A 27127-nucleotide genomic window follows, 5' to 3' on the forward strand; every position below is an offset into this window, starting at 1 on the left:
GCACTGTACAGTAATTGGCTTAGGCGACAAGAGAAAGAGCTGCAGCCTAGAGAACGGCCTGATAAGAGAAATCAGAATCCAAAAGAGGCATGAGAGTGGAGAAATTGCCTCAGAAGGACTCACCCCAATTCTCTAGAAAGTAAAGGCAAGAGAGGGAAGGAAAGAACTTTCAGACTTGCAAAATTTTGTTACTGTAAAACCAGCGTTGGTATTTATGGTTTTAGTTTCCTCTCTGGCGTATCTTGAAAAGCTGACAGGTACTAACCCCAAGTGCAGTCCTGCTTAGTTTGTGTTTGTGTTTTTGTAGCTAAGTCTTCTAGATCCTGCTATGTGGTTGCAGTGTAAATTCACGTTTGCATTGAGCTTTACTGTACATTGACATAAAGACTGATACCAAGACTTGGTTGATAACAGAAAGTCCCTTTTCCAGCTCAGTTCCACGTAAATTCATGTTGTCTTCTGGCAGCTGTTCAAAATCGGTTTGCCACTTACCTAATTTCGTTATGACTTCTACTTGTTCACAAGAATGTTGTTTGCATGGAGGCTAGCTAGTATGATCCTATTTAACCTGCCAGGAAAGAAAATGTCAAACAGATGTTACCAGCTGCTGAAATGTCAGCTTCCTTCAGAAAGGACATGAAGAGCACTATTAGCGAACATACATGGGGGTGTCTTATTATATTTGAGGCCCAAGTTGTTTAGACGGTCTGATGGGTGAGATATTCTTTTCATGTTTTTGCACACAAGTGGAATGCAAGAAGAATCCTTTGGTAAATTAGGAAGCAGCTCCTAGATTAGAGTGATCATATGTGTTGTCTCGAGCACATCAGATTGTATGTGTAAGGATCACATAGAACTAAACAGTTGTAAATAAAAGTACATTTGAAGAATGATGGGTTGTTAGATTAGATCAGCCTTTCTCAACTGGATTTTTGCTGGACTCTAGAGTTGTAATTGGAAAAAAAAATAAACATTATTTTTGAACTGAGATCATTAATATTCTCTCTGGGTGACTGAGACACAAACAAAGAAGATTGGCTAAGATGACCAAAATAAACGGATCCATAGAAAAAAAATGCTCTTTTCCAAAAAGCATTGACAATTATTGGATTATTATATGCACATTTTACTGATCATAGCAGTGTACTGTAAGCTATTGATATAGGCTTGAGAGAGAAAATTATTTCAAGAGGTCATCTGGGGAAAAAAGATTTAAAAGGCTGGTTTAGAAGGTAATTTAAATACCATTAAATACAACAGGGCTGCAGTGTTAAGTACCTATCGCTAGATGGATGCAGAGACCACAGTGTGGTGCAGTTGCATTGTCCCTTCTGCCGCCTTCCATCCTCTCTGCATTTTTAAGCCTATTTCATAGATACCTGGAGAAGGGTGCAGTTTGCTGCGGTTGTGAAAGCAGCATAAACTTTGTTGTGATGATATTATAGTCCTTAGGAAATATAGTTTAGTAAATGTTAATAATATACCTACTTAAAATGACAGCCTGTTCAATCCATCTTTAGAAGTGATGTTCTGATACATTAGGGCTACAGTATTATACCTGGGCTTCATTAATCCAGATAATCACCTGGATCATGGGTTCTTAACCTATATTTCTGTGAGGTTGAGCAGGAAAAAAATGACAACTTCGTTCTCACTAACCTTTGATGGAAATTTGGCATTTCATTCAATAATGTATATAGGCAGCACAGTTACTTATGCCTTTCAATAAATCTCATAAGTCTAAAATGATTATACCCTAAAATAAGGTGTTGCTATTAATTTAATGGGATAATATATTTTTACTGTTATATGTGTTATTTTTTTTAGTATTTTGATAACTGTATTTGAGGATAATTGATGTACTTTGCAATATAGTCCACATACATTTTATTTATGCATTTAAATATATTCCTTATTAAACAGGGGTTCCTTAGATTTTACAATTCTCTTAAGAGGTCCATAGCATAAATAGGTTAAGAACTCCTGACCTAGCATGACAATTATGTTTTTCTGTATCACTGTTGCCACCTAGTGATTATTTGAATATTTGCAGCTCGGACCTAATAGTCCATGATTTGCCATTTTCAGAGGTTGAGGCTGCCTTTTTTATGGTAGGTTTTTCCAGACTCTACCCTTAAAGGAAGGGGACACTTAAAGGAACCTTTAAGGAACCCTTAAAGGAAGGGGACGTGGTGGCTCAGTGGCTAAGATGCTGAGCTTGTCGATCAAAATGTCGGCAGTTCAGCGGTTTGAATCCCTAGTGCCACATAATGGGGTGAGCTCCCGTGACTTGTCCAGGTTCTACCAACCTAGCAGTTCAAAAGCGTGTAAAAAATGCAAGTAGAAAAATAGGGACCACCTTTGGTGGGAAGGTAACAGCGTTCTGTGCGCCTTTGGCGTTTAGTCATGCCGGCCACATGACCATGGAGACGTCTTCCGACAGCGCTGGCTCTTCGGCTTTGAAACTGAGATGAGCAGCGCCCCCTAGAGTCGGGAATGACTAGCACATATGTGCGAGGGGAACCTTTACCTTTATCCTTAAAGGAGCATCTATTTTTTAAATCCCCAGAAATGATCTTCTTTCCTTCAGTTATTAATAATGATGCTATCCATTCAGTTGTATCTTGGCAATTCTGTGGACCAACTCCACATTTTCCAATTTTATCCTGCTTCTTTCAATTGTTTTATGCTCTGGCTGGCGTTGGTTTTGATGGTGTCTAGGCACCGCGTTTTTTGGTGACCATGTTTCCTTTTACTACCAATCATTCTGAGCATAACCAAGCATAACTGCCTTTTCCAATGAGTTTGTTCTCATGACATGGCTAAAATAAGTAAGATGGAATTTTGTGATTTTTGCCTTTCAGCAATATGTCTACTTTTATGTGCTCCAGTTTATCACCTTTACTACCCAGGGAATGTGCAGGAGCCTTCAACACCACAGCTTAAGTGAGTCGCTTTTCCTCCTGTCTAGTTTTTTTCATGGTCCAATTTTCACAACTGTAGGTAACTATGGGAAACATGATAAAGTGGACTAACCTGAATTTAGTTACCAAGCTGATGTCCTTGGTTTTCCATATTCTCCATTGTGGGTGGAGACAGCAGCCAGCATGGATTGTACCCGCCAGTTCAGATTGATGGACTGAGTCTGTCATAGCTGTTAAGTCCCGCCCTTGTTACTGGGCAGATCCAGCTTTTGACTCAGTCCGTCAGTCTGGACAGGCATGTGGGACTGGTTCTCTGGCTACTTTGGATATTTCTGACTACTTCTAGCCCATTTTTTTCCTTACTTCCCTTCTTCTTACTGCTGGATTTCATTGGTTTGATCTGGACTGTTATTTGGACTACGTTTCTGCTATGGATTTCATACAGTAGGAACTTTGGCCCTCAGTGACTGGCCTAGCTAGTTTCTGAGGGGATTTTCCCTCAGTCCTATACCCCTCCTCTTGGTGTGATTGAGGGATTGTGGAGTCTTGCGCTCCCGTAGTGAGGGGGCTGGGGCTATTCATCATTGCTGTGTGACCCAGTTCAACACTTTATTTCTAGACTGCATTTGCTGCTTCAATCAATCCATCTGCAATCCTAAGAAATTCTTGCACGCATTTTGATATCTTCACTGTCAATTGTTATTTCAAATATTTCTATTCTTTGCAGTGGTCATGAGCTTGGTCTCTTTTGACTGTTCAGGAACAGACCAATTTTTTTACTTTCTTCTTTCATCCTTTTGATCAGAGGTTTCTGAGAGAAGAGCTGCGCCATCAACATATTAAGGATTGTTGATGTTCTTCCTCTAATCTTTACTTCAAGTTTTAATTCTTCAGGTTCCAGCTTCCTCACACCAGACTCATTTCTCTAGCGTGAACCAATCAGTGTCTCCATATGGTGTTTGCACAGTGGCTTCCTGATTTGTGACAGTGCGACTGCATCACGTTGACCAGATGTGTTGGCACCTCAGGCTTCTAGAGTGTTCCACAACTTATCATTATCGACACAATGGAAGGCTTTCTTGTAGTCAATAAAGCAGATGTAGATTTTTAAAAAGATATTCTTGAGATTTTTCCATGATCCAGCATAGATTTGCAATATGGCCACGAGTGCCATAACTCCTTCTGAAGCCAGCTTGATCATCTGCTACTTAACTTTTGATGGCTGGTGCCAGATGATCTTAAGGAGAATCTTGCCTAGGATGAGAAATCAGGGTAATTTTGTGGTAATTAGAACAATCTTTGGAGTCGCTGTTTTTAGCAAGAGAATGTTCATTTCCAATCCTGCAACCATATGTTCATTTCCCAAATTTTCTAGCACAGGACTGTGATGGTTGTGGTGGTTCTGGCTTTGACAATTCTGTGAGGATGGTATCAACATTTTGGCCCTTATTGTTTGTCATCAGTTGCCTCATTGTCCATACAACTTTCTGAAGGATGACTGCTTATTTTTCTGCTTCTCTTTCCTCATCCTGAGGAGGCTGGGCCTCTTTATTGCTGGCATACAGCTCTTCCCTATATTCTCGCCATCTGTCCTTGACATCTTGTTGGTCAGGCAGTTCTTTTCCTTGCTTGTTTGTGATGATGCTTTTGTGAGCAGTAAATGGTGTTTGGATCCTTTTGACATGTACAAATGGACTCCTGATGTGGGCCCTTCATGCAGTCCTCTTCTAGCTGCTTGCTATGCTAGTCCTACTAAACTTCATTTTTTTTCCTTGCTGTCCTGTTGGAATCTGCATTCAATCTCCTTTCTTCCTCCCATTTGCTTTTCTTTGTTCAACTATTCTGGTTTAGTTTCATCTGGGAGCCACTTAACATTTTTTTCCTTGTGCTTCTTGTATATGTGTTCAACTGCTGTTATAACCATAATTGATTGAACTTGTTGCCACATTACGCTTGTCATCTTCCCAGCAGTATCTGGCAGTTCAAACCCATTTTTCATCTCAATTGTAAACGTGGAAGGGATTTGGGTGATATCAAACTTCTTTGGGGGTGTTGCCTTTTTTGATGCTGCATAATTTAACTCTGATCTGATTTTACCAACAATTCATAATCTGAACTGCAATCAGTGCCTGGATATGTCTTGACAGCTAGGAACAGAACTGGACCATCAATGGCTGCGTAGGATACAGTCGATCTGATCATGGTGCAGTTTATTTGTTGAGGTCCAAGTATATAAGTGACACTTGTCCTGTTTGAACCAGGAATTTGTGATTCAAAATTGGTTTTCATGGCAAAATGGAACCAAACAATTGCCTGCTTCCATTGTACAACGCTTCCAATGATCCCTGCTTTTGTTCGCCTGCCAACCTTCGCATTACAATCACCCAGTATGTAAATAATGTCTTTTTGGGGGCACTTGCTTCAGAGTTTTGTCAGTGCTGGCATTGAAACCCTTTATTTCAAGCTCCGTTGCATTAATTGTTGGGGCGTAGACTTGGACTCCTGGAATTTTGAGGGTCTTTGGCCCAGATTTGTATGGTCATAATGTGATCCACTAACCATTGAGGAGCTTTCCATTTCTTGGGGTGAGTTTCTTGCTTGCAATAAATGCCACTCCATTTATTTTCCTGGTGTCCTATCCCAAGGAATGCTGAATTCTTCACAGTGGAGATAATTGGTTGATTTTCAACCTAGTCATCTCTCATTTGATGATATATCCAGTTTACCCTGGTTTATTCCACGTTGCTATCTGATGTGTCTTCATGCAGTGCAGACTCTTTGGCTGCATTAGGGTTGGGATTCCTAGTGAATTTTCCCCAAGTGCATCATTAATGATTTATTATTATTATTTTATTTTATTAAATTTCTATACCGCCCTTCTCCCGAAGGAGAAGGATTTGACTACTTATTGCAGGTCTTTGCTCTTGTGCAATACAGATATTCCTTGACTTACAACAGTTCATTTAGTGACTGTTCAAAGTGTCTTATGTCCGTTTTTCACTCTTAACAACCGTTGCAGCATCTCCATATGATGTGATCCAAATTCAGACGCTTGACAACTGACTCATACTTACGGCGGTTGTTGTGTCCCAGGGTCATGTGAACACTTTTTGCGACCTTTTTACAAGCAAAGTCAATGGGGAAACCAGATTCACTTAATAACCATCTTACTAACTTAATGATTCGCTTAACAACTGTGGCAAGAAAGGTCATAAAGTGGGGCAAAGTTCACTTAATGTTTCGCTAAGCAACAGAAATTTTGGGCTCAATTGTGGTTGTGAGTTGAAGATTGTACCTTCTGACCTGTAGGTTCTACCATTGGGCAGTATGTCTGATTCATTTGAGAGCCTTTCCATAACAATCTCTTGGCAAGTTTTTTTACAAAATAGATCTCCAGGTCTTACCTCAACCTACCCCATTTATCCAGGCTTTGGATTCAATTATTAATAGGCAATATTGAAGTATTTTAAATTTCTGTGCCACTGCAATTAAGATTCATAGAGATAGATTGTATTCTGCTACCCAGGAGCAGCTGAGGGTTTTAAAGGCCTAGCTTTCTGCAAGTGATGTTTCCAGCTCACTCAAACTTCCTTAACTAAGTTTCTTGATTAAATCTGATTTGGTTGTTCATTCAACATGTTACATCATAAACATTTTTTTTTAGAACTGTATTGCATTGAGTTGGGGTATTGAGACCCATTGAATCACAATGACTAAGTTCACATGAGATGCTGAATCAGATTATGATTTAGCTCAGTATGTAAACCCAGCCATTATGCAGCATATAATGAAACTATTTCAAGGTTTGAAGAAAGAGAATAAAAGAACATAATAGAATGGAATGGCCTTTTTCTGTTGCTCTACAATCGGTAGCTTTGGCTGTAATGCTTCATCAAATCTGTGTCTTCTGTCAGTTCTACATTTTAGACTTTAAAATCTGCTATGGTCATTGTAGCATTTGAAAAATAGTTTCCGGTAATCAGTGAAAATTATTTTTCAAAGCGGGCTGTAAATAGATCTTCAAACCCCAGATGATATGATATATTTTATCTTTGTGTAGCTGTGGGATTTTTCCCCCCCTCCCTTTGTATTTAATTGCGTTTCTTTCCTTTTCAGCTTCAAGAATGGATCGGTTCAGGTTTTTTCTCCTTCCAACTCATGGTGTCATCCTGAACAAAGCATCATCGACTCACACCGAGGAAAAGATTTCGCCCAGGAAATAGCTACATTGTGGTTTCTTAGGCAACTACCTACAAAATCATTTTCAAAAGACAGAAGGCTGTTATAGAAGGCAACACGTTGTACCGAATTACTTCGTTGTTCTTCGTATTTGCTTTGCTTCCCGTCAAAAACATGTTCATTTTTGGCACTTAAAATTCCCTTTAAAATACTTTAAAACTTTAGGATTGGTTGATCATTGGATGAAAAGTTGACCGGAATTTCAGTGAAATCATCAAGACTTAGTGATCCTGCAGGAACAAGAATACCTCCTAATCACATTAACTTAATTGGTGAGCAATCCTGAAACAAAAATGACCTATAATTTAAAACTATTCTAACTGGGCATTTCTTAGACCTGTTTTGTTGATTTTCTCCAATAACAATGCCATGAATAGGAAATTCATTCTAGAATTCTACCACATTTGCAATTCAGAAGTTTATCCTAATGACCATGCTAAAACATTTGGCTACAACTTGGGCCTACTGTTTCTTTTCTGCAAATGGTCACATATATTATTCATGTAGTAAGTCAGCCCATCAGTTATTTAATTTTTTCCCCTCAATCTTTTCCAAACCGAACGGATGGGTTCTTAGACTTACCTTAAAAAGGCATTTGTTGTGGTTCAGGAGTACATGTCACCATGTAATACTGCTCACCCTGGAGATGTATCCAGCTGCGTTGTTGACCTTTATATAAAACAAGTTATGGCAGTCCAGTGGAAGAAGTTTCTTGTTTGTAGTTGGAAGGAGAGATGCCACCGTTTTGGAGTATGAAGAAGAAGAATTTTAAACTCTGAAGATAGCCGTCAGTTTTGGTCATCTTGTAAACAAACTCACAGTAAGTCTTTAAAATGTTTTTCCTTAGAATTGCAAGTTAGGAAGAAAAACTGTTTCCCAATACAGTAAAAACTAAAAGAATGGCGTGCTTGAGAAAAGATGTATTTATGAAGAGCAGTTCATTACTTGGAATTTGTTGTCTAAATGGTATGCTGCAGGTTATTAATTAAATTTATAAGGCTTCTCAACTCAATGGGATTGTTAGCACTTAGATTGCTTGGGATTTTCTGCTTGATTTCTGTCTTCTACTACAACTTCCCTCAGTGTGATACTTCCAGATATATTGGCCCTGTTCTGCTTAGCATCCCCAGTTAGCATGTCTAATAGAATTCATCATGCAAACTGGGAGTTCTGAAGTTTCAGACCCAGCATATTTGGGGGAAGGCCTTGATAATCAGTTCATTTTGAATAGAGATGTACAGTGGTATCTTGGTATTCATCCTTAATTGGTCCTGGGAGGCATGATGAGTATCAAAAATGATAGGTACCAAACAATTTTTTCCCATAAGGAATAATGTAGTCAGTCATAAGGCAGCCAACACCGACAAGTTCTAGCTTGTGCATTGAGTACCAAACAAACGATGAATACTGGCTCAAAATGTTCATGTCAGACTGCATTGAGTACCATGAGTTTCAAAGCAGTTGAGTACCAAGATACCACTATATTTTTGCCTTATAGAAAGCCGATGCTGTCTTTTCCCAATGCTTTCATTCTCTTGCAGACAAAGACAACCAGGATTCTTTTTAAACCTCTTCTGCCAAAGTCAGAACTCCAAAATGAAGAAAAATGTGTATTTTCTTCTCAGCTGCTTTAGGTTTGCCAGAAAAGAATTCTACCAAAACCGTTGTTGCTATTATTACACAATACCGTAGGAGTCAAAAGAGAGAAAGCTGCTAATAATAAGGGTAGGCGGGAATTGTGCTGGGGTCAAACCCCATTGCCAATCCTGATTTTATAAAGACCAGAATACCAGCTGAAGCTCTATAAGATGCCGGGTGAGAAGATTTTATGCTTTCTCTTGGTTTAGTATCATTGCTTTGTGTTCAAGGCTAAATAGCTGGAATTTTTCTCCTGTCAAGTCGAACACCGGAGGGTGTCAGCATTTTATGTAAGATTCAGATAAAATTTGGTATTTTGGGAATTGCCATCTGTGCTCTTTTTATATAAGGAAGGTTTGCTGCCAAGACTTGTGTACAATCTTGTTAGGATTCAGCCTTGGGGGGGGGGGGAGGGATTTGTTTGAAAAATAATGATATGGCTATGTGATTGTAATATCTTAAGTGAATTGCAGTGCAAAGTTTGCTATTATTTGTATCCATCTCCTCTTTTAGCACCTTCAGCATTGCTCCTAAATATTTTCAGAGAATCTTAGAAACCCATAGGAAAAGAGCTGAGCTGGGTTTATACTGTAGTGCAGGTAGTCCTCAACTTACAACACTTTGTTTAGTGACTGTTCAAAGTTACAATGGCACAGAAAAAAGGGATTTAAGCCCTTTTTCACGCTTATCACCATTGTGGCATCCCCAAGGTCACGTGATCAAAATTCCTGATGCTTGGCAACTTATATTTATGATGGTTGCAATGTCCCTGGGATCATGTGATCACCTTTTACAACCTTCTGACAAAATCATTGGGAAAGCCAGATTCACTTAATAACCGTGTTACAGCCTTGACAACTGCAGTGATTCACTTAACAACTGTGGCAAGAAACAGTGTAAAATGGGGCATAATTCACTTGACAATTGTCTCGCTTGGCAACAGAAAGTTTGGGCTCCATTGTAAGGAAGTCCGTAAGTCAAGGGCTACCTATATAGCAAAACCCAAAACCTAAAAAAAGAATATACTGGTGATTTGTACCTTATTTTTCCTTGTTGTCTGTTGAAGGACAAGGAACTCTTACTTGTTCTTACCTGGATATTATTTGCTTCAGAGGCTCTTACCTGCATGCCCTGAATTTCAGAGATGGGGTGAAAGATCTTTTTGTGGCTTAAAGGTAAAGGTTCCCCTCGTTTCTAACTCTAGGGGCGGTGCTCATCTCCCTTTCAAAGCCAAAGAGCCAGCGCTGTCCGAAGACGTCTCCATGGTCATGTGGCCGGCATGACTCAATGCCAAAGGCACAAGGAACACTGTTATCTTCCCACCATAGGTGGTCCCTATTTTTCTACTTGCATTTTTTACGTGCTTTCGAACTGCTAGGTTGGCAGAAACTGGGGCAAGTCATGGGAGCTCACCCTGTTACGCGGCACTAGGGATTTGAACTGCTGAACTGCCGACCTTTTGATTGACAAGCTCAGCGTCTTAGCCACTGAGCCACCACGTTCCTTTTTTTGTGGCTTGCTTGGAAATATCTTTATAAGAATTTGATACAAGCCATACTGGATTAGAGATAGGCTTGATTTAAGATTTATGTGAGCTTTGCCTCACCTGCTGCTCTCCATGTATGGAGTTATATACTGAACCTATAGTTAAAGTTAGCAGTGGTTTGAAGCAGGGGTGAAATCCAGCAGGTTCCGACAGGTTCTGGAGAACTGGTAGCAGAAATTTTGAGCAGTTCAGAGAACCGACAGCGGAAATTTTGAGTAATTTGGAGAACTGGCAAATACCACCTCTGGCTGGCCCCAAAGTGGGGAGGGAATGGGGATTTTGCAGTATCCTTCCCCTGGAGTGCGGAGGGAATGGGGATTTTGCAGTATCCTACCCCTGGAGTGGGGAGGGAATGGAGATTTTGCAGTATCCTTCCCCTGCCATGCCCACCAAGCCACGCCCACAGAACCGGTAGTAAAAAAATTTGGATTTTACCACTGGTTTGAAGTTAAAAGATTAGCTTTTAACTTCAAACTATTGCTAACTTTGTTATTCATGAATTTGTCCCTCTTTTGACTAATTAAAGTTGATTATTATGGCTATACATTTAGTCATCTGGCATCTTCTGTACTGTGTTTTAAGTGCCAGTTTAAGGTATTTTATTTTGTTTGAAAAGAGAGCCTTGCTGGTAGATTATTTTGACTTTGTTCTTTGAGAATTGTTATGAGAGTTTAATTACTCCTCTTGTACATTGGTGCTTTCATTATTTTTGTTTTGCTACTCTTGCTTGATTTTTTTTAAATCTGGTAGACTGAATTCTGTTTGTTATGGGGGAGGGGAAACTAATCAAATTTAAAAAGTAGAATAGAAACTCTTGTTTCTAAGCCCCTCTATATGCATTGCGTTGCATCCACAGTTATTTGAGAATTGGTTCACGGAATTCAGTGGTTCTTACTTTTGAGCAGAATAATGTGCTTGGATCCATTTCTATTAATGCAGCACCATTTTTAATCTAATTCTTCATTGCAAGAACAAAATAATGCAAAAATATAAGCACTGGAAGCAGAATAAATTATGGAGAACATGCAAATGTAAATCTACATTTATAGAATGTCTTGCCAGGGAAATTGGCCAAGAAACATCCTTACTTACCTTCTATTGGCTGGTGAAAAAACCACTTAGTTTTCTCACTGTTTGGCTGCTTGCCATGCTAATGCTCATAAACATTTATTTAATGCAGTTTTCTATGGATCTTTTAAAACGCAGTGTTTTATTTGGGAGAAGGAAAGGGCTTTTTAAGAGGTATACTTTATGGAAGCACTGATTTATTTCTCTTGTGTAGAAACTTGGCTGATACCTCAATGTAACAATAAAAACATTAATAATTATTCTGATGTGCCGGTAGGCCAGGCCAGTTTATAGAAGGCGCAAAGCAAATAATGTTTGTGCAATTAATTGTCCTTGTTCTGCACTCCACTCCACTTCAACTGATGTCAGTTTTCCATTTGAGCTGAGCTTCTGGCACATGGTGAAAAGCTGTAAAAAAGAGAGATGGAATTAAAAAAATCAAATGCCACAGTATGGTAAGAGCTCACATCCACTCTGCCCTTTAATTGGCACCTCCAGTTTAACTGTAAGTGATTAGTTGCTAAATTACTTATAAGCAAGTTTCTGATAGATAAAATGAGGGTTGTTTTTTTAAATTTTAAAAAAATCAATGCTGGGCCCCTTTAAGAAGGAAGAAAATATGTGTTGCAATGTGTCACATATATAATTTATGCTCTTTGGTTTCTCGTAGCAGCAAGTGAGTGGGTGGGTAGGGAAAACATATCCTTGGGAGGAAGGGAGCTGTTAAATCATTCGGCTGGTTTAATGATTCAGCCGCTTGGCGACTTGTTGAAAGTGTTCTGCGTGCTCGTTTCAACTTACAAGAAATCAATACCGTATGCATGAGTAAACCATCTTGACACAAGAGGATGTTTAAGATATAGTTCTGTGTACTTTCCCTCTTAAACAGAAGCAGGGCTAGCCTTCTGGAAAAGGAAACACATGTCATCACAGCTGCCTTGCTCGCTCTTTTCTTCTGTTGTAGTCAAACTGAGGATGGCCTGTTGAATAGAGCAGGATTGAGACACATGAACCCTCCAGATGTAGCTGGGCTACAGCTCCAAAGTAACCTCAGCTCTGGTCAAGGATGAAGGATGTTGAATCTCAGCAACATCTGGAACTTTGCCAGTTTCTCCCACCCCCTCCTCTTCCTCGAAAAGAGCTTTAGTTGGAGTAAAGGGGTTGTAAATTCTCAGAATAGTTGAGAAAATAGAGATATTTTCTGGATGTATAACTTTAAATGGCTGGCTAGGACTTAACCTGTTGAATTGCTGATGTGACTTGGCAGAGGGGGAAATCTATGGTAGATTGCTGGTGGAGTCCTTGGGTTCACCGTTTTTAAAAATGTTAGTGGGTGATGAGAAAGAGGTTTCTCTGCCAGAAACTACAAAGCCAGCAGCTAGTTAGCACTGACTCAATTTCTGCATGTTGGCTAGGACTTCCATTCCATTTTTGGAGGGCACCAAGCTGCACAAAGTGATAAAAATAATGCTATATGGATAGTATTCATTCAATCATCAGTCATAAGATAAATGTTCCCCCTCCCCCAGGCAATTATCTATTTATATCATTTTTCCCTGTACAGGTAGTCCTCACTTACTGAACACAATTGGGACCGGTAACTCCATCACTAAATGGTACAGTCATTAACTGAAATGTCATATTTTTGCAAATGACTGCACTGACTTCAATGTCAGTTTGGACTGTGGTTGTTAAGTAAATCACTTAGAGGTTGTTAAGTGGGACATCTTGTGACAGTGAACTCTTGATTTCCCACAGCAAGTCCCCGCTGACTTTTATTTCTGGGCAACTCTTGTATATCTGTGAACAAGTTTCAATTCTTGGAAAATCTTCATGATGAAATTAAATCGAAATTGGCCTGCATTTGCAGCCGTTTCCAGTGTCTTGTAGTCATGTGATTACCATTTACAACATTTTTGCTGAAACTCTGCATTTACTTCTGGTTTCTAGCGAAAGTCATTCATGGTGAACAATGGGTTCATTAAATGACCATGCCATTCACTTCATTGCTGCCACAAAAGTAAAATCAGGTCAGTCACATGATGACCTGCTTTATGACCACATCATGACTTACAAACATAATCACCAGGCTCAATAACAATCATAAGTCAAAACTATCTGTATAAGAGGGTATTGTTGGAGCATAAAACTGGGCTGGATCAGTGACTGATCTAGTCAACGTTCTTTGACCATGTACTAAGCATGGCTTAGCATTATTCATAAGTGAAATATCTACCTTACAGACATAAGTAAAGTATCTACCTTAAATAGTAAACTATAGCTAGGTGTGTCTAAATCTCCAGGATGTTAGTTTTTGAGTCAAGCTTCATTCCTGGTAAATTTATAGACATGAGAAATAAGCAATCAACATAAATTATACTAGGATACTAAATAAAACAACGTAAATCGTAACATACAAGCAACAAAGTTGGAGTCATAAGAAGATAAGGAGATTTGTTGTTTGTTGCGAAGTCATGTCCGACCCATCACGACTCCATGGACAACGTTCCTCCAGGCCTTCCTGTCCTCTACCATCCTCTGGAGTCCAATTAAGCTCACGACAACTGCTTCAGTGGCTCCATCCAGCCACCTCGTTCTCTTTTGCTCTCAGTCTTTCCCAGCATTAGGCTCTTCTCCAGAGAGTCCTTACTTCTCAATAGGTAGCCAAAATATTTGAATTTCATCTTCAGGATCTGGCCTTTTAAAGAGCACTCAGGGTTGATCTCCTCTAGGACTGACTGGTTGGATTGCCTTGCAGTCCAAGGGACTTGCAGGAGTCTTCTCCAGCACCAGAGTTCAAAGACCTCAGTTCTTTGGCGCTCAGCCTTTCTTATGGTAAAAATAATAAAGATAGGTAATAGGAAAGATGAGAAAAATAATACCAATACAAATAGTTTGACAATGTTGTGGGAATTAGTTGTTTAGCAGAGTGATGGCATGGGGGGGGACTCCTTGTGTCTAGTTGTTTTGGCATGCAATGCCTTGTAGCATTGTCTTTTTTTTTTTTTTTATTTGATTTATATGCCGCCCTTCTCCGAAGACTCAGGGCGGCTTACAATGTGCTCAACAATAGCCTTCATCCTTTTGTATAGTTATACAAAGTCAGCTTATTGCCCCCACAACTGGGTCCTCAATTTACCTACCTTAGAAAGGATGGAAGGCTGAGTCAACCTTGAGCCTTGGTGAGATTCGAACCCTGCAGTAATTGAAGGCAGCTGGTCTTAATAACCAGCTTAATAACAGGGTGCCTTAAACCCCTGTACTACCAAGGCTCTTAAACCTTGAAGGAAGAAGTTGAAACAGCTTATGTCTGGGATGCGAGGGGTCTGTAGATATATTTTCCCAGCCCTTTTTCTGGCTTGTGTAGTATATAGGTATTATATTATACTTTATACTTTATACTAAAATGCCACTGGGCTGCCTTCTGGGGTGTCTTTCAAATTTGCCATATAGCCTTGGGATTTCCTGGTGGTCTCCTAGCAAATTACTAACCAATTCTGCTCAGCCTTATGAGATTAACTGAGGGTAACCCAACAGAGATAAAGGAATGGCTCCGTTTTGTAGATGTGGCTTTATATCTGGAGTCTACACAGGAATTGATTCTTCCTGTCTTGGTTTGCATGACATGTTGGATGAGGTTAAGAAAATCTAATCAAATCAGGCTGTGATGATAAGACATTAGGCTGTCCCATAACCTGACCATAATTCAGGCTGAGATAAGATGCTCAGCCAACTATGGCATTGATGTATGGGGCTGTGTGGATATAGTCTCTTTCATACAGTAGTCAAGCATGTGTCTATGGAAACTCTCATATTGAAATGGGTAGAAGAACATTATTTTCATGTTCCTCAACTCCTGGTATTCAGATACAGGTAGTCTTCGACTTAGGACCACAATCGAGCCCAAAATTTCTGTTGTTAAGTGAGACATATGATAAGTGAGTTTTGCCCCATTTTACGACCTTTCTTGCCACAGTTGTTAAGTGAATCTCGTTGTTAAAGTGAATCTGGCTTCCCCGTTGACTTCGTTTGTCAGAAGGCCGCAAAAGGAGATCACGTGACCTTGGATACAGCAATAGTCGTAAGTATGAACCAGTTGTCAAGCATCTAAAATTTGATCACATGATCTCATGGGGATGCGGCAAAGATCATAACTGTGAAAAACAGTCATAAGTCACTTTTTTCATTGCTCTTTTACCTTTGAACAATCACTAAATGAACTATTGTAAGTCGAGGACGACCTGTACATTATTAGAAAAGGATTCATCACATTCAGGAGCCGTTTGGCAGTAGAAGGAAAGACTCAGAGAATTGGGTCTCCATTTCATTCAATGTGTTCCACAAACTTCTGGGCAGTAATGTGTCGGAGAGCCTACACTGAGCAAGAGTTTGGACTCCATAGCTTCAAGGACCCTTTCGGGCTCCGAGACTCTATGATTCCAGGAGGTAACGTTCCAACTTTTTCTCCTGAAATCCAGTTTCCTTTGTCTCTGACTAGGTCTCTTCTTTTTTGTACAAAGACTTGCAATAATGGCACAGAAAATTACAGAAAAGTCAGATTTTGATTGAATGTTAACCTCTCTCTCTGGCTGGAATCATTCAAGCAGAGGCTGAATAGCCATCTGTTAAGAGATGCTTTCATGTGAATAGAGCCTGGACTTTGTGACCTCAATGGCCCCTTCCAACTGAAGGATTGGTATGTGTTGCATATAGAAAGCAATAACCACCTATCTACGGGTAATACTCATTTAGCAACTGCCTCTTTTAGTGACCATTCAGCATTACGACGGTGATGAAAAAGTATGACCGGTCTTTGCATCTATGACCTTATAAATCTGTAAAGCAAACAAAAGCTGAAATAACAGTTTAAGCAAAGTGGCAGTTTCACTTAGTGACCGCGAACAGGCTTAGCCTAGCACTGGGCTGTCAAACTCCCGGCCCGCAGGCCGGATGCGTCACATGCTGGCCACACCTACACCCGGTTTAGCTAAGGGGAAAAAAGTCCCGATACGTCATGTGATGCCGCCGTGACATACCTGGCCTAGCAGTTCATTTACAAGCTGAATTTAGCGACCATTTAACGACCAAGTTGCTGGTCACAATTGTGGGTTGCTAAATGTGGACTACCTAAGTCAATAAGTCAATAACAGTAATATCTTCCAACAAGCGTGTTGCTATCCAAATTGGTGGATAAAGGTAAAGGTTTCCCTTGCACATATGTGCTAGTCGTTCCTGACTCTAGGGGGCAGTGCTCATCTCCGTTTCAAAGCCGAAGAGCTAGCACTGTCCGAAGACATCTCTGCGGTCATGTGTCCGGCATGACTAAACGCCGAAGGCGCATGGTACGCTGTTAACCTTCCCACCAAAGGTGGTCCCTATTTTTCTACTTGTATTTTTAACGTGCTTTCGAACTGCTAGGTTGGCAGAAGCTGGGGCAAGTAACGGGAGCTCACCCCGTTACGCAGCACGAGGGATTCGAACCACTGAACTGCCGACCTTTCGATCGACAAGCTCAGCGTCTTAGCCACTGAGCCACCACGTCCCTCAAATTAGTGGATTGGTAGTGACATATTTGTGATAGTAAATTCCACAGCTGAATTAGGTACTCTATATATCATATTTAAGTTACATTCTATTCAGCTTCCCCTTAATAGCCACCGCTTGTGAGATTTATAACTCTTGGCTTTCCTTCAGGATTACTGAAAACAGAATCCCAGTGGATCAATAAATAGGTCTCATTCTCCAGCTCTTTTTTTGCTTTCTACCTACACTTCATAATGCCTGGTGCTCTCGTTGTTTTTATTTTTTCATCTTTCTTTTCTGGCTCTAAGACTGCTTTGGCAAGATATTAGAATAATAATGGATTGTTTTGGAAAATGTTCCTGCTGTGTCATAGTACATTCCGAGAAGAAAGGAAACAATGATTTATATTTCACCATAAAAAAAAAAGAAAAAAGAATGCTTCAGTTGCTTTCAGTGATGGATTTTCTTTTTCTTTTGATTAAGAGGACATGTACTTGTTTTGACTAGGATTTTCTTGGGGGGGGGGGTGTAAAAATAATTATCAAGGACAGTAAATGAATATGGCTTTAAAACTGATCCTTTCCCAATATGAAAGAGAAGGCATGAACAGATCGGATAGAAACCATTGTGTATTTTTTTCAAGTTGCTGCTCATACAAACCTTTTCCATCCACATTTCTGTACTAGGCCTCCTCCTGCCATGCAGCCTGCAATCTGAGTTAACTTGAACCAAGTCTTATTTAGCCAAGTGAAATTGATCTGAGGCTGTTCAGTAAATCTCACTTTTGTCCAGTCTTGTTCCACACACATTTCTGTCCAAGTGCCCTCCTACTTCCTCTTGATTTAACAGTAGTTTACCATTTCTATATCCAACAGAGGAAAGGACTGGAGTAAGGTGGCTTTATATATGACCAAAAATTGTACCTTACTTAGAGATTCTGCCCAAGTCGATCTAGCATGTAGAATAGCCTGCTGTGAATATCGAAGTTAGTGGTTTACCCAGTCACAGTCTTTGTTGGTAACAGTAGTCAACATTCCCTTAAATTATTTTTTACTTCTGGAAACCACAAAAGCAGCAACATGGAAGTGGTTAGCCATTCCTTTCTTTAAAGTTTTTTTTAAAAAAACTTTCAAGGCTACAGTACTGTACAGCCCTGGTATTTCCTGGTGATTTATCTAAATATTAAACCAAGCCCATCTCTGCATACTTTGTCAGCTAGCCACCTGGATAACATTATTAGTATTGAGCTGAAAAATCTTGACCCTACATTCTCAGTAGCTGCTCTTCATTTATGAGAGTTCACTTTTCTGCCCTAGGTAAAACAAGTCATACTTTTTAAATGTGGCAGGGAGGGGCTTTGTGTGCCAGGAAACACAAATATATCGGGAGATTTTAACATTTGCTTTCATGCACTTACTCATCTTGATGTCTTTTTGGACACAAGAATCTTTCCTAGTCTTTCTGTTGTGAAATCACTTGGCATGAGAAACAAAGTAAGATATTTTGCACAAAGGAACGTAGCCTGTTTTGCCTTTTCTGATTAGTATCAAATGTGTCCTTGACCCCATCTAGGGACTGCATTTTCTGTTCCCATAAAAAAAATATTTTCTTAGTAATGTTCACTTGATTTATGCAGGAAATGGGTTCATACAGATATCAGTTAGCACCAATTTAATGACTTAGAATGCAACTCTTTGAGATTAATAGCTCAATGGTTATGTTTTATGGCAGGTTCACCATCCTAACTCTAATCAAACTTAGCATCATGCTGAAATGAATCTACTAGTGTGTAATATAAATTGAGTCAGGAAAGATTTCCTGCGGCACAACATATCTATGCATTAATTTTCTTGTTAAACCTAATACATGTTTCTGCATTCAGCATGAAGCTATTCTGCTAACCAGGCACTGGTTAATTTGTGGCAGAGAAATTGATTTGCCATTATTTCTTGAAAACAAACAAGCAAACGAATCCTGCATCTCTTTGGAATGTAGTAAGAAAGCAAGAGTCAGTTTTCACCTGCGTGTTTAATTGTTCGGATGTTTTTGCAAATTTCTGCCTATTTGTTTTTGTTCTGCTCTTGGTAAGATGTCTGGCTTCCAGATCAAGAGCTCAAATAAAGCTCCCACTGGTGGCCTTGGTTACTTAAGAGATAACAGAGGGTAGAACATTTAGTTGTGTATGCCAACATTTTTAAACAAGAAAAGCAATGTGGTGGCCTTGAAATTGTGTTGTGGAACATGAGAAAGTACATCTTGTGATTGTACAATATAATAAGGTATAAACTCCATTATCTCATTGTGTTGGTTGTTTCCATGTTCTCCCAACCATATTTAAAAGTTACAGGATCTGTTTTCTCCTACTGTACATAGTAAAGTGAGAAGACTAGGCAAAATTTCATTCTTTCTGACTCACTGTCAAAACAAAAAAATATAAAAGCTGAAGGGAAAAATGCCCGTAGGGCAGGGGGTGAAATGCTCCCAGTTTGGACCGGTTTGGCCAAACCAGTAGCGATGACGGCCAGTGGTTCGGAGAACCGGTAGCAGTTTTAACCAGGAAGTAATGACAACCGGATGGGTAGGCGGAGCCTTGAGCCGCCATTGCTACCGGTTCTCTGAACCACCGTTATCACTATTGGCTTCCTGGTTTTAACCAGGAAGTAACCTGTTTTTTATCCTCTGTGCATGCCTTCCCTTCCAAACCGGTAGGGAAGGTAAGTAGATTTCACCCCTGCCTTAGGGTTTTTTTTTCCTGCAAAAGGCATTTAAAAGAGAGAGACAGAAATGATAATAATTCAGCACATATTCAAATGAGTGCAACACTACAATTTCCTTTCTTTATAACAGTTTTTAAGTGCATGGTCAAAGACTTTTCCCATTAGGAGTTTTTTGATCTGAAAGTATTCAAAGCAAAGGCTATTTTGCTGCTTTTGGTGGAAGTCACTCCCTCCCACTGCATGTAGCTCCATACAGGCAGAATCAGTTATGGATACGATTCCGGGAGAGAGCAGTACAGTCAGGCAAATTAAGATCACAATTATATCCGTCCGTCCGTCCGTCCGTCCGGTCTGTCTGTCTGTCTGTCTGTCTATCTTATCTATTTATCCCTCAGAGATGGGCTCTAGGCAGTGAGGTCCTACTCCTAACTTTTGGGTTGCAAACCATAAACAACCTCTCATTACAGAGCCAAATAGTTTAAACAGAATCTCACCTTTCCTGTAATTTGAATCCATTATTTTGTGTCTTGCACTTTGTGAGCTATAGAGAACAGAACTGACCTGTGTAACAACTTGTCCGGTAATTGAGTTGCTATTATATCTGTTCCTCAGTCTTTTCTTCTCAGGTCTAAATATTCTATTTCCTGCAGTCTTTTTATTCATAGGGCAGTTTCTAATCCCTTGATCAACCCTTGGCCTTCTTTGAACCTGTTCCAGTTTTTTCTGAATAATTCCAAAGGCACGCACCCAGAACTGGACATAGTACTTCAGCTAGAATCAGCTTCAAATAAAGCCAGAGTATGGGGTAAACTTGATCCGTGTTTTTTTAAATAAAAAGATTATTATATTTGTTCTGTAAAGAACACTTGTGTTCTGAAGATACTTTAAATAGGGTGATTTAAGTGGGGTAGTCTACTCATAGGCTGCATGCTTAGAGGGAAAAGTACTAGTATTTCTGATGCATTCCTTTGTTCACTCCTTTACATAACAAAGGATGAGCTTTAATCAACTGAGCTTGCTCAAAATGTATTCTTGTCAAAATTTTTCTCTATCTCCTTACATCTGCTGATATTGATGAAGGAGGAGGCATTTTTGGCTGCAGTATTTCTCATGTGGGATGTCCTCTTTGAGAGGGCTGACTTAGCAACGAAATGGACGTCCTTGAGATCCTAAGTCTTTAATACATTTGGGCCCTCCAAGAGAATTTTGCAACTACCCTGTTTTCCCCAAAATAAGACATCCCCTGATAATAAGCCCAATCGAGTTTTTGAACGCATGGCAATAAGGCCAAGCGCTTTTTCAGGGCTCAAAAAAATATAAGACAGGGTCACGGTACAGGTAGTCCTCAACTTACAACCATTCATTCAGTGACTGTTCAAAGTTACAATGGCATTGAAAAAAGTAACTTGTGACCGTTTTTCACATTATGATTGTTGCAGCCATCCCCGTGGTCACATGATCAAAATTCAGATGTTTTTATGACAGTTGCAGTGTCTGGGGTTACACTGACTCTCCTCCTCTCTCCTCTCCCCTCCCCCCTCCCCTCCCCTTGATATTTCATAATAGCCAAAAGAAGCATCTCCTCCCTATTTGCATCAAAACTGCCTCCCAGTGCATAGATTGGCCCACCAAAAGAGGTTCCCCAGCTTCACATTCCTTTGGAGTCACCTCTTCCGGGGCAATCCAGCTACCCGAGGGCAGTGTTCTTTTTAAACTTAGGAAATAGATGATCGGATCTCTGCAGTTATTTCAGCAGAGCGGAAATTTGGCTGTCCTGGCCTGCAAAGAGAGCTGGCAGGGCAGCGGTTAGCTTCCCAGACTCCTCTCCAGATGGTTGCTGGTGAACGAAGAAAGAACATTAAATTCTGTGCTGTGTTTGTACTTGTCCAGCCCGCATGGAAGAAACAGATTGTTCCATTGCGCTGGCTAAGATCTGTTGTTGCTTTACCACTACAATAAGAACACAAAACATTTTATCCCTGATATTTTAATTCACCTTGCAAAACATAAGAGGTATCATGAAAAGAACTGCCTTCTCCCAAGCGCACCTGCCTGTGCCATAGAGCGGCTGCTGCAGGCCTCTCATTTGGACATTGCCATCTTATGGGGCCTGGCTGGCTTGCGGTGTGGAATGATCCCTGCCTCCCCTGCTATAGGTCAGATCCCACCCCTGCTTGCCTTTAGAAAATCTGCCCAAACCTGGCTTTTCCCCCCAGGCATTTGAAGGGAATCCCACTTGGTTGGGGGAGTCCCACGTTAATTGCCTACTTCTCTTCTTTGGTTACTATTTTAAATGTTATACAGGTAATCCTCAATTTATGACCACCAATAAAGGAGAATATTTGTAGCTCGGGGTTGAAATGAAGGACCCCTCGCTTATGACCATGACCGAGCTCCAAATTTCTGTTGTTAAGCGAGACAGTTGTTAAAGTGAGTTTTGCCCCCTTTTGTTAGTAATATCGTTGCTAAGCGAATCTGGCTTTCCCATTGGCTGTGCTTGTCAGAAGATCACAAAAGGTAATCGCATGATCCTGGGACAATGCAAACCATCGTAAATATGAACCAGTTGCCAAGCATCTGAATTTTGATCACATGGCTGCTGCAGCGGTTGTAAGTGTGAAAAATGGTCACAACAGCACTTTTTCAGTGCTGTTGTAACTTCAAATGGTCATTAAACAAATAGTTGTAATTTGTTCATATTGGCTCGTTCTTTTTTTTTAACTTTGCATATTTTTTTTCCCCAGTTTGTTGTTTTTTTCTATTGTATACTACCCAGAGTCACAAATACAGTGGTATCTCGGTACTCATCGTTAACTGGTTCCGCGAGATGCGATGAATACCAAAAACGATGAATACCAAACAGTTTTTTCCCATAAGGAATAACGTAGTAAATCACAAGGAAACTGACACTGACACATTCTAGCTTGTGCGTTGGGTACCAAACAAACTTATCAGTACCAGGATAAAATATTCGTGTCAAAATGCATTGAGTACCAAGTTCGATGAGTTTCAAAGCTGTTGAGTACCAAGGTACCACTGTAAATGGGAAATCCATGCTATTTATGTATATGCTTTTGGTTCAAGTGTATGGTTGGAAAAATTGACAATCAGCCAGTTTTCTTCCTCATAATAACTCTGTGAGATAGGCTGGCTTGAGAAAGGAGGACTGGCCACATTTAGTTGCTTTCATGGTTAAATTGGGATTTGAACCCTGTGATCCTAGTTATAATCCAAGCCATCTTTTCTGCCTTGGCTGCTTAAAAGCTGCTACTCAAATCCCCAGCTTTTGTGGGGAAAGCTAGTTTGATCTTTTAAGTATTATGCAATGCTAGTTCTGAGTCAGGAGGCTAATATGGATGCTCAGTTCTTTGTCTATGTTCAATAAAAAAAAAAAAGTGATGGAAAGCATTCTTATTTCTGAAATACACAGATATGGAAGCGCGCAGATAATTTAGCAGTTGCGGACTTGCTTGACTTGCAGAGAAACAGTTTCCAAGGCAACGGAGTCCTTGATGGAATTGCAGCGTTCATCTTGTTTCCAGCTACTTTATTTGTCATTAATCAGGAACTATGACTTTACCAGGAAGACCTCTCTTCTGTGCTTTGGTGGCAGTTTGTGCAGAAATTCATTATCTTTCTCTGCTTTTTTCCTCCTCCGCAACTCTGCCTGAGCAGATTCAGTGTTGGTGTTGAAATGTTAAACAGCATCCAAAAGGATGCAACTTAATTGAAATGTCTTCAGTTCTTTTATCCCAAAAAGAATCAATCAATTCTTGCATCTTAAAAAGATACTTAAATATATCCTGGATATTTTCCAAGAAAGTATTGTATCTCTAGAGGCCATTTGCGTGCTGAAGTGCAAATGACTGAGGTCAACTAATGTTTGTATCCCATTTCGTATTTCAGGAGTCCATCTGTGTCAGGTTTCAATGGTTTCTCTACTGAAACAAAATATAAGTTGCCTGTTGCATTTACAAAACCATTATAGTCTTGCATGTATGGATAAATATTAGCTTAATTGATATTTTCTTGGTATTCAGATATAATTGAGTTTCCATTTTAGAGATCATAGTGGAATTAGTTCCCAATTAACTCAATTTTAATCAAAAACAGACATTTGAGAGCCAGTTTCTATAGTGATTATGATATGGATTAATTTTTTCCTTATGATGAAGGTGTTGCTGATATTTTCTTTTCGATGAGAATGGATTGATTATAAGTAATCTCCTTAGCTAATTGAGAGGAACGTCATACTGGATATCATCTGGCCATAAATATACTTTTCTACCTTGATATGATAGATTCCTGTAATTGAGCATTAATGACTGTCAAGAAGATGGTACTCATACCAGATCACTGACTAACCCAAATGGAATCAGGAAATGGAATTGAGGCCTCTCCATACGACTTTTTCCGACAAAACCTAAAGCACATTTCAGAGAAGCAGGCAGCAAACACTGACTCAGTTTACAAGTATGTTGTGGGGCCAAACTCAGTGCTTTGCTAACTGTGAAGTTCTCCTTCAGCTCTAAAGTTGAGATGGTCACACACATACACAAACTTCACATCTGGAAGGAAATCACATCTGGAAGGTAAGGCCACACTTGGAATATTGCATTCAGTTTTGGTCGCCACGATGTAAAAAAGATGTGGAGACTCTAGAAAGAGTGCAGGGAAGAGCAACAGAGATGATTAGGAGACTGGAGGCTAAAACATATGAAGAATGGTTGCAGGAACTGGGTATGTCTAGTTTAATGAAAAGAAGGACTAGGGGAGACATGATAGCAGTCTTCCAATATTTCAGGGGTTGCCACAAAGAAATGGGAGTCAAACTATTCTCCAAAGCACCTGAGGGTAGAACAAGAAGCAATGGTGGAAACTAATCAAGGAGAGAAGCAGCTTAGAACTAAGGAGAAATTTCCTGACAGTTAGAACAATTAATAAGTGGAACAACTTGCCTACAGAAGTTGTGAATGCTCCAATACTGGAAATTTTTAAGAAGATGTTGGATAACCATTTGTCTGAAGTGGTGTAGGGTTTCCTGCCTGGGCAGGGGGTTGGACTAGAAGACCTCCAAGGTCCCTTCCAACTCTATTATTCTATCATCCTGGAAAGGTGGGTGACAATTATTACAGTGGTACCTCAGCACTCATTGTTATTGGTTCCGGGAAGTGCGATGAGTACCAAATAAATTTTTCTCATGAGGAATAATGCAGCTGACACTGACAAGGGCGCTGTTCTAGCTTGTGCATTGAGCACCAAACAAACGATGAGTTTTGAGACAAAATGTTTGCGTCCAAATGCTTTTGAGTACCAAAGGTGATGAGTTTCCGAGCAGCTGAGTACCAAGGTACCACTGTATACAACATGAGGAGGATCTTGAAGCCAATGTTTTTCTCAGAGCCATACCTCTCTACTTCCGGGATGAAACGGTGGAAAAACCAGTCTTCAAAGATGAGAGAAGGGTGACCCAACCTTTCTTGTTAGCTTTCCACGCAATACGAAGTGAAGCTCTTTGAGATGTTCTGTTTTAGATTCAGGTCACCAGAAGCATTGACACCTAGCAGCACAGCTAACCTCTTCTTTGCAGCTTTGAAGCCTGGTGCCCTTTGCTTCTCCTTGATGATGTAGGTTCTGCCTGGCATTTCCTTCCAATAAAACCATATTCCAATAAAACCAAGTTGAATATTTGCGGTGGGTAAATAACCACCTTCCTCAAGGATCCCTTTGCGAGTTTCCAGGAACTCCTTGACTGCATCCTTGTCCACACTTGCCGCCTCTCCACTGACTTTCAGGTTATGCAGGTTTGAATGAATCTGAAAAATTCAGGAGCCGTTCATGACTTGCAAGGAACATGTCTTCAGCAGTGCCTTTTGTTGCAAGTCATGGAATAAGCTCTTACCCTCCTCCTGGATCAGCATTTAGGCTAAACGCTACATGCTACGGATCCACGTGCTGAGCAACATCTTCATCTCTTCCATCCTTTTTCCTCTCCTCTTGCTTATCATTGTGGATAGCATAGGCACTTCTGACACGTTACGTGATGTTCTTACAAGGGCTGGCATGACGGCTCTGCAGTTTAAGAGGGTGAGTGTCAGCTGGAAAGCCCGGGTTTGAGACGGTGCCATGCAATGGGGTGAGCTCCCATTCTTGCCTTAGCTCCTGCCAATCTAGCAGTTCAAAAGCATGCAAATGCAAGTAGATAAATAGGTACCTCTTCAGCTCCGAAGAAACTTCTTGGATGAGAAGTGAAACGTCTTTGAAAGAAAAAAACCAGAAAGTCCGGTTGCCTTCTGAAAAAGGACCTTTGGGACAACCATGACCTGGATGATTGAGAATCTCTACAGGTACCGCTTTGGTGGGAAAGTTTACTGCCTTCCATACTTTCATGGTGGCCATGTGATGACAAAAGCATCTCTCAGACAATGCAGACTCCCTAGGCTGAGAATCGGAGGGGAGAACCTCCCCTTTGAGTCAGTCACACATGGACAGGGGAAACCTTGGAACCTTTTTAATGATGTTCTTAGTCATCATTCCAATTGTGAAACGATTCATGCTGCATGCTCACCATCTTTCCCCCCCCCCCACTTCCTGTCTCTATTTTCTTCAATATCTCCATCTTCATCTGCCGCCAGCCTGGAGTTCAATCCTGATGGACCTCAAAGGTTGACTCAGCCTTCCATCCTTCCGAGGTCGGTAAAATGAGGATCCAGGTTGTTGTGGGGGCAAGATGCTGACACTGCCCAGAGAGCTGCTGTAAAGCACTATGGGATGTTATACCAGTCTCAGTGCTATAGCTACTGCCGTTGCTATCTGCATTCCCCATTGTCATTCTTGTGTTTAATTGAAGGCGTTCACAGTCACTATATACCACATACGACTGAACAGTGAACAGTATCCGAGTGGCTCTACAAACAATATGCAAACAGAAGTCACAAGAAGATAGGAAAGGGCTTCGTTTCTGCCTTCTCTTGACTTCTCGGACCTTCTAAGTTGAAGTTGCAGAAGGGTTCGTTCATATCAGTGAAAGCTTATAACTGTAAAGTTCTTAAGAGTAATATCTGTAGCCCTTAACTCTCAAACAGGACATATGGATCACCACTGGTTCGTTCAACTATGGATGATCGTTTTAGTTACTCTAGAAAGAAATCGGACCCTGAATTACCAAAGTCTAAAATCTAAAATGATCTCATTGCCTCACTTTCATCAGTTAACCCGTGCGTATCTCAGTATCATGCTTTGCACACAGTTTGGGAATTGTGGACGGAGTATGATGAGTCACAGTTTACAGGCTGAGCTTCTGTGAAATCGCTTCAGTCGTTGCGGTTGCTAGATACTCAAGTGGCAGATGATTCCCTATTTGATTCAGAACTCTTTCTTTGACTGCGCTGGTTTTAAGGTAAATAACTTTATACATATATATATATATATATATATACACACATTTACACACACACACACGCAAAATTTCA

At 40.3% G+C, this 27127-nt stretch overlaps 1 long non-coding RNA gene across 1 annotated transcript in view; it reads left to right on the forward strand.

The window, feature by feature from the left end:
* LOC117676829 (uncharacterized) overlaps nucleotides 1-27127 on the forward strand; it is a 108408-nt gene that overhangs the window by 11080 nt on the left and 70201 nt on the right. Inside the window, exon 3 of the long non-coding RNA XR_015728831.1 lies at nucleotides 7041-7983. This is a non-coding gene — a long non-coding RNA (uncharacterized LOC117676829). The remainder of the gene's footprint in view (nucleotides 1-7040; nucleotides 7984-27127) is intronic.

This window comes from Pantherophis guttatus, chromosome 7, assembly GCF_059756535.1.
Source record: "Pantherophis guttatus breed Tessera chromosome 7, ASM5975653v1, whole genome shotgun sequence".
Classification (NCBI taxonomy): Eukaryota; Metazoa; Chordata; class Lepidosauria; order Squamata; family Colubridae; genus Pantherophis; species Pantherophis guttatus.